Below are 8,889 nucleotides of genomic sequence, written 5' to 3'. Positions count from 1 at the left end.
AGTTGGACGGACGCGAGGAGCTCAAAGGGATGGGTAGAGCGAGGAACGGAGAAAAAAGAGCGGAACGGGGAAAAAGAAAAAGGAAAAAAACTAACGAATATAGAAAAGAAAAGCGAGGAAAAAGTCGAAGTCCGCGAACGAGCCAAACGTATATACCGGCGGCGGGGTTGTGTGGAGACGGCACGCGCGGCGAAAGGTGGAGGGGGGCTTGTTGCTGTTTAAAGTAATTTCTTTCGGCGCGCGCGGGACAATCGGCGGCGGCTTCGGGTAGTGGGTCGGTGGGCAGAGGGGGAGGGAAACGTTCGGTCTGGACACAAAAACGGGAAATGGAAAAGATTGGATAAAGTGCAGCGCCGCTCGTCGTCGTCGTCGTCGTCGTCGCCGCCGCCGCCGCCGCTGCTGTTACTGTGGGAGGATGAGCGGTGGCCAGCGGCGGCGGCGCGCGGGACCGATGCAAGGGATCGTCGGTGGGTCGAGCGAGGAAGGGGTGCCGGCGGCGTGCGACAGAGATAGCGCGTGTAAAAGTTTTTCCAGTCGAAGTTTCGCAGTCGGTGTGATTATACCGTTTCGTGTTGAACGGCGGTAGCCGCCTTTTACCCGTACGCCGCTCGCCGCACCCACACGCACGCGCGTCCGCCACCGTACTTACACGCACGTGGACACGACGCCGTACATTATTATTATTATTATTATTATAGCACTATATAGTCGTATCGTTTTCGAACGTTTTCCCAAACGTCTGTTGCCGCGGCCACGCAGCATCGTCCGTCAACTATAAAATTAATTACATTACAATAATTTTTTTTTTTTTTTTTTAAATCATTTCGGTGCGGAATAGTGCAATCATTTATTTATCGCTAGATTTTATTTTACCAGTTATGCGCTTATCGCTATTGCCCATCGCCGTTCCGTCTCGTCGCTCCGACCGCGTAAGATATTCGCGCAGCATGTCAGTTTTTGGGCTTCGTTTGGTGATTTTAATCTTTCAATAAGCTCAAAACGTCCGCGGAAAAACACGAGTTATTGATTGGGCACGAGCGGAGTTTTGTTTTCGCTTCGCTCGCCGTCCGTGGCGCGCGCGCTTCCCGCCGCCACCGCCGACGACAACGTTGTCGCTGACGACGACTACGACGACGACGACGACGACGACGATAACGCGGCAACGAGTGTTTTTCCGCGAACTCTTTTCGCAATTTCTCCGTCCACCGCCGTTCCCGCGGCGCGCACCAATACCGTCCCGCCCGGGTCAGGCTCTTGGCGCGCGCGTTACCGCCACCTCCGGCACAGACCGGTCGCGCGCGCCGCGTTCGCGACTAGGCCGCTGACCGGTGTGAGCCGCAGCTGCCACCACTGCCGGCGCTCTCGCCACTACCGACACGGCCTTCGGACACGCTCCTATGCGTTTTGATATTTTGTTAACGACGAAATTATTGTGATCGAGGTGAGTGGTTGACCTTTACTCGCGACACGTCAAGATAATAATAAAACGTAATAATATTACCTATATATAATATATATATTATTATTATTATTATTATCATGACCATCGATAATCGTCCACGTGATGTACGATGGTTAACTTTTTTTTAGATGACCATTTTTCGCAGCTGTTAATAGTTAATTGTTGTTTTTGGGTAACTTATATATTTTCATGATCATGCCTACCAGGTATTATGTACTCCTTTTGTATGCCTCAAATTTTGAATGTGTATAGAGTGACAGATATAGAGGTATTCATGAATAGATCAAAGCGTTCGAATACCTTCAATGTATACAAGACACTTTTTAGCAGGTTGAAAATCTAATCGTATCGATGATGAAAACCTTAGTTATTATATCACACTTGACTTACTAATTTTACTAATTTTAATCATCGACCAACTATCTTATAAATTGGATTATTTGTTTTGTTTTAAAATTAATCTATAATTTCATTACTTTTGCAGGCTACGAGTAAAATAATCTTTAGAAAAAACGTTTTCACAACAGCTATATTCTTCGTTATGTAATATATATGCCTACCTTAGGTACTAACGAATTTCAACATTTGAATAAAGAAACCAAAGGCGTCATTTAAATATATGGTAGGGCATAAAAAGAACAATTAATTTAACATTAAACATTTAAACATAATATTATAGTATCGATGTTTAATATGCACTACAATACATAGTAAAAAATATTTGATTACTACTATATTTCATTATTTTACCTGTAAATATAATATAAAAAAAGCGGGTAAGTCATGGATGTCGCTCTGCTGTACAGTAGGTTACAAATGGGTTACTGTAATGGATGGAATTAAATTTGAATCTAATGATATTATATCATTGTATACGAAAAATGATTTTGAGAGGAGACTGTTTATCTATCTAGGATATATTGTAGATTATTAAAAATTTTCAAATCTTAGATTTAAAAATAAAAAAAGTCGCTCAAATGTTTCGAAAAATTTACCATGTCTAGGTAAGGTTAATATTAGTAAAAAATCCAAATTTTAAGTTTTTACAAATGTTTTTAACCGTATTGCAACAAAAAAACTCCCCAAGTTAAAATGTCTATAAATAGCTCAAAAATTGCTGAAACTTTCCGAATTTTAAACAGTAAGGAACAAAATCTAAAACACACAAAAAAAAACACTTGTAATTTTTCATTTGAAGCAATATTTCTGGTAGAAAACGTCGTCCGTAATTATTTAATATTATAAAATCGTGAAATCGTGAAATCGTACGTTTTTACTCCTTTCACCACTTTTATTTCTAGTATCGTTTCGAAAATCAAAAAATGACCTCTCTAATTTACCAGTTCAAAAACATTAACTTTCAAAAAAAATTTTACACTTGATACTTTTGAGCAAGTTAAGAGGGCGAAAAAGTGTTAACAGAATAAAAAAGAAAAGAAAAAGAAATAAACATCATTGGAAAACCTATACATTCTTCACTCTGCTCAGAATCTAAAATACACATTTTACTATATAATTATTATACTTATAAATAACTTTCAAGAAAGAACTCCTACCAGATAATAATAATAATTTTACAGATCATATCGGAGATCTTCCGGAAATCATACCAACTATAAATAAAAGATTAAACTAGATTTTGTTGTCAAAAGATCTAAAATTGGTAGGTACCTATGTTGAAAATTATATGAAAATTATTATTCAACAAAATAAAGGAGCACAAAATGTTGCTACACTGGTCATTTAATATTTTGATGTAAAAATCATAATTTACAAACATATTTAAAATTATTAAGTTGCATACAAAGTTCAAAATTTGTTCGACCTAATTATTAAAAAATCTATAATTCTTACTTTTTTACCGTATTGTTTTAAAATATGAAGTATTTAAATGTATCTAAATATACCATAGACTTTCAATTTAATATATTATATTTGTAATATTAAAATTTTACAGCTATATAATTAATAAATTATTTAATTTTACTTAGCAGTAATTGCCATTAGGTAAAGAAAGACGAAATTCTTCTACAGAGTTAGGTACTTAAGATGTAAATTCATTTTATTATAATATTATAATAGTATGCTGTTCTATTTGTAGCTAAAAATAAAATCTTTTTAATTCATTAAGTTGTACCTATTAATTTATTAACATATTCCATTATCCCATACAATAAATAATTCATATACGTACCAAGAACTCAACAGGTGCTGGTCCCATGTGGAAAAATTGTAATATTTGTTACTGCATATAACACATAATGCAGCTTGTTTTAACTATAGAATTACTATATCTTTCTAATGTTCCTAATTTACCATAAAATAGTAGTTTTAAATGTTTTAATTATATAATTGTATGATTCATACTTTCCGTTATATTCGTGTATTCGAGTATTCCTGGCAATCCAATTCATCGGCTCATGCGTAAAATATGTCCCAGACCTTTTTTATTATTATATTAAATATAATACATTTTTGAAGATGTACAACCAGACTAATAATCTTCAATTAATTTGTACTCTGTAGACTGTAGTATTCGCGTAACACTTTATTTTATAGGTAGATATTATCTTTTGTGTTTAGAATATATATATTTTAATTATTATTCTAATTATTACTAAAAACAATAATACAATTAATATTGCTAGTAAGTTACTATCGCTACTATATTATACACTTAACTCAATAATATTTCATTCATATATTACCCACATTATTAAATAAAAATGTTCGTAATTCAGAGTTGTACAAATTGAAAGCAATTTGAGAGAAGTAATTATAGTTTAATTTGAGTAGCCGGACAAGGATGATATTGACATTGATTATGATAATTTCAATTATTAATATAAAAACAGTAGCCATATACAGGGCGTCCCATGGAGATCTGACAAATGAAATAACTTATGTTCTAATCAATATTTTTTTTAAATTTCTTTTAAATATAATACCCTTATGCTACATTTTTAGAATACATTTTTTATGCTTTATTTTTTAATACTGAAAATAAAAAATTTAAAAATTGATAAATTTTTTTCGAAATATTCAATATAGCCAATTTGTGAATATGATTTTCAGAAAAATTTATATTGTAAAAACACTGATTTAAGTCAAATGGCTGGTTTTTTACAATTTTTTTAAATATCAATATTTTCGCTAAGTAAATTACTATCTAGTTTATGTTAGAAACATTTTAATTTCAAAAATATTTTATATGAAGATTTTATAAGTTCATGTTAAAATCTAATTAATTTTTTATTGTATCTACTATTGTATCTACTATTTTACTATAATAATTAATAATATTATTTGGTCAATAAACTCATTTTTTGAAATTAAAATGTTTCTAACATAAACTAGATAGTAATTTACTTAATGAAAATATTGATATTTAAAAAATAGCAAAAAATTAGCCATTTTACTTAAATAAGTGTTTTCACCATATACATTTTTCTGAAAATCAGATTTACAAATAGGCTATATACTGAATATTTAGAAAAAAAATTTTATTTTCAGTATTAAAAAATAAAAAATAAAATGTAGCACAATTGTTTATGAATTATATTTAAAAGAAATTTTAAAAAAATATTGATTAGAACAAAAGTTATTTCATTTGTCAGATCTCCGTGGGGCTGTATCACAAAATTAAGTAATATTTTTTTAAATCTATTTTATTTTTAAAAAGCTATTATTATTAATTAAACTAAGTACCTATTTTAAAGTGTTTGCCATCATAAACGATGGGAAAAATAGTAAACATTTAATTGTAATTTATTGTTAAGGATAATTTAATGAATAAGTCGATTTGTTTTATATAGGTATACCAAATATTAATCATGAAATTATTTAACGAAAAATTAAAAAAAAAATTTAAAACTATATTATTTTTTGTGGTAGGTACATATTATAAATCATTATTTTTAATAGTTAAGTATGTGACAGCATATTTAGATTTAATATTAGTTCATCAAGTTCGTCAAGTTTGACGAATTTCGACTTTTCAAGTCATTTTGTGTTCAATCTATTATTAAAATTATAATAATTGAAGACATTAAAAATATTATAATATGTTTTCTTTACAAATTACACATTCACGTAGACCGGAACAAGATTATAACAATCAGTATTTTCATATGAATAAATTATGTGTAGCTGAAAAGTGGTAGGTATTCAAAATGTACGTAAGGTTGGTGGCGGGAAGGGGGTGTGCTTTGATTAATTGTGCACTTGGGACGCAGTTTTTAAATCGTTGAATTGAGCTCCTCATCTATTTAATTTTTCCCAATCCGAGCATTGCTTGCATCACGCATTATCATTTCTAATGTTCTGTCTGTTTCTATAAGTTTATATCTATCACAGACTTCTATATTAACTAGATAAGTAACTTCGAACATTATAGTTGAAGCCGGGTTCTACCATTTTCTCAGTTGGCAAATAGCACGGACTAAGATTAACAGGACTGGAAACAAACCTTCATCATTTAAACAAGATCTGTTACGAAAAGTTAATGAGCGATTTTGGCGCTGTCTGGTTTCTATTAGTTTTATATTATAAAATTGAATAAGTCATTGAATACAGTTCATGTCTTAATGAATCTGATGAAAAAATACATTTATAAAAAACTATTAAATATCTCATTATAGCATAAAAAATGATTTAAACTATATCATCAGATATATAATTTTATTCAAAAACTGATCATAATTAATATTGCAATTTTTCTTACAAAATATAATTGATAATAAACTAATTTATATATCAAATTAACTATGTATAAAAACAAAAATTATATTTTTAAAACTATAAATAACAATTTTACGATGTAGTTAATTTTCTTAGTTTTTTTTTTTTACAAATGTTTTCTATTGTTGATTTGTTGTCGATTTTGCATAGCACAATATTGCCACATTCGCATTCTTATATGATTATAATAAACACTTATAGTTTTTACGACAACCGAATTATATTCTATGCTAATGTTTTAATTCATTTTTGGATTTTGAATTAATCATAAAATTAACTGCAAGTTTTCTTAATTATGGGTGTATTGAATATCCGTATGTGTATAAGAATACATCTAAAATGTAATGAATTTTAATGTCTGAAACTCATTCCCCGTATTTATAATTAATGTTATCTTAATAAATCTAAAAGTAAAAAAAAAATATTATCTTTTATTTTTATTTTTATTAATTGTTTGAGGCATCAACTGCATGGTTATTAGCCGGCGTTACATATTAAATTATACAATTATCTTTATAAAACCTTATTGAATATATTTTATATTTTTAAATTAATATTTAAAATATAAAACACTTCAGTCTTCTGTACACAACTCTCAGTAAGATCTGACTTTTATGAATCTTATGTATTATGATGAATTCATTTTAAAAGTACCAAACCAGTAGTCTGAATAATTTTATATTTATTATAGGAATTTAAAAAAGTTTAAAAGCGTAATATATGGTAATGTAATACATGTATATATCGGTACAAAGAGTCATTCAATCATATTATTATACTGCAGTAACTGTATTGACTGAAATGTTATATTTCTATATTTATACTAGTAAAAAAAAATTCTCGAACATATTACTATACAAATGTCAAGATATTATTTTGAATTCTGGATAGTAGATATAACTATTTCATTCACAATTATTATAACACAACAATAAATCTATAACCTAGTATTATTTTACTTTTGAATAAAACTCATTATTCATATACAATATAACAATATTGATTATATTATTATTACTGGCGGTTTTTGAGAATTATTTATCAAATATACGTTACCAACAAATATAAATGATAATATTCAGGTACAATCAATGTTACAAATACTGGATTGTTTATTATTCATTGCATGCGATGTATTTTGGGTACATAGAAAACAGTCAGACATTTAGTATATTTTTAAATTATTAAAAAAAAAAAAAATTAAATGGATACACGATCAAAAAGTACTTGATAAATGAAGAATTATAAAGGTTTCAATAGGTAGCTTAAATTCCTTGTACTTATAAAATATTTGCGAATCACGAATGTAAATATTTTGTCGATCATTAAATGATTTGAATTTTTCTCAAGGTAGTCATAATTTAATACATTTTATGGAAACCATATTATAAGTACAACTGAGTTTTTTTAAGCACAAATATGTAAAATAAATTTCATTAGTATTATTGTTATTGTATATGTTTGTGGTTTTAATTGTTACTAAGACTTAAGAGTTGATTCATGCATGAATTTTAAAAGTTTGATCCTCGGTCTAGTTTGTTGACATTACCTAATAACTAACATATTATATTGTGAATATCTTATTTTGTAGATTAAATAATCTAAGATAATAATCCAAAATGTAACCTCATTTACAATAAAATAAATATAGATAATAACAATAGGTATATGGGTTTAGATGAAAAAGTATAAAAATAATCAATTTGCATAAAATCATTCAGGATGGTTATTAATAATAACAATAATTAATTATTATTAATAATAATATATCTATGTTTTTGTACTAAAATATTATTCGAATTGTTAAAAACTTTATATTTTGATGATGATTAATTATTATAGATCGTATAATTATTGTAAAATATAAAACGGATCTAGAACACACGGAAATATAGCATTGGTTCTTATTTTGTATTAGTGAATTGTTTATAGGGTGTACTAATTTTAATATAACGAGTGTTTTATTTATTTATTTATTATTTTTCTAAAATATGTTTGGTATATTTTCATGAACGATATTCGTACACGCAATAAAATTGGATGTTTATTGGACGAATTATGCTTTTAACAAAAAACTAACGAGTCTATTTAATAACGGATTTTCGGTAGATCATCGATTTGTTCGTCCTAACAAGTAGCGATATTCGAGGTTGAATAATATGATTAATACAATCGATGCGTCAGTCTTGAAATCATAATGATAATACACGGAGCTGCATCTGTTAAATAGAACGAAATATAATTATGCGGTGTGGTCACTCGTTTGGTCGGTACTCGGCGGTCTATTAAGAGTTTGTCGAGTTTGCCGTCGTCGTTGGGTATCCTTCTATTACGAGAAAAGTTTTACGAAACACAGAAACGGTAGCCGACGGACCGGCATGCACAATACCCCGCCAAGTCCGCGACGGCGGCGGCGATTCGCCGCGCAATGGCCGGACGCGGGTGAACGAAAAGCAAAATACTGTTTAAAACTTGGCCCCCGCGCTCGTATAACAATGTAATAATATAATGCAGTTATGTTTGTTGCCACTGACAATCTTCTAGCAGACGCCGACGCCGCCGCCTCCGTCGAATGATGGTTAAGGAAAAGTTTTTTTGGCGCGAAGTTTGTTCGGGACTTGTTTTTCGAAACTTTTTTTTTTTATTTCCATTTCTCTTTACCAAAACTTTTACCGGTAGTTAATATC

At 30.0% G+C, this 8,889-nt stretch overlaps 1 protein-coding gene across 5 annotated transcripts in view; it reads left to right on the top strand.

The window, feature by feature from the left end:
• Positions 1–562: 562 nt before the first annotated feature.
• The window catches only part of LOC107169554 (uncharacterized), a 250,857-nt gene continuing 242,530 nt past the window's right edge, over positions 563–8,889 (top strand). The window contains exon 1 of one of the 5 annotated variants that reach the window (XM_089228460.1): positions 563–1,441. The gene's annotated coding sequence lies outside the window, so the exon portion shown is untranslated. The remainder of the gene's footprint in view (positions 1,442–8,889) is intronic. The other 4 variants (XM_089228461.1, XM_089228458.1, XM_089228457.1 and 1 more) reach the window with 4 other exon arrangements.

Source organism: Diuraphis noxia, unplaced genomic scaffold, assembly GCF_037042655.1.
Source record: "Diuraphis noxia isolate RWA-SAM2 unplaced genomic scaffold, SU_Dnox_SAM2 contig0005, whole genome shotgun sequence".
Lineage (NCBI taxonomy): Eukaryota > Metazoa > Arthropoda > Insecta > Hemiptera > Aphididae > Diuraphis > Diuraphis noxia.
Note: the sequence above shows the minus strand (reverse complement) of the source record. Positions and strands in the feature narration are given on the sequence as shown.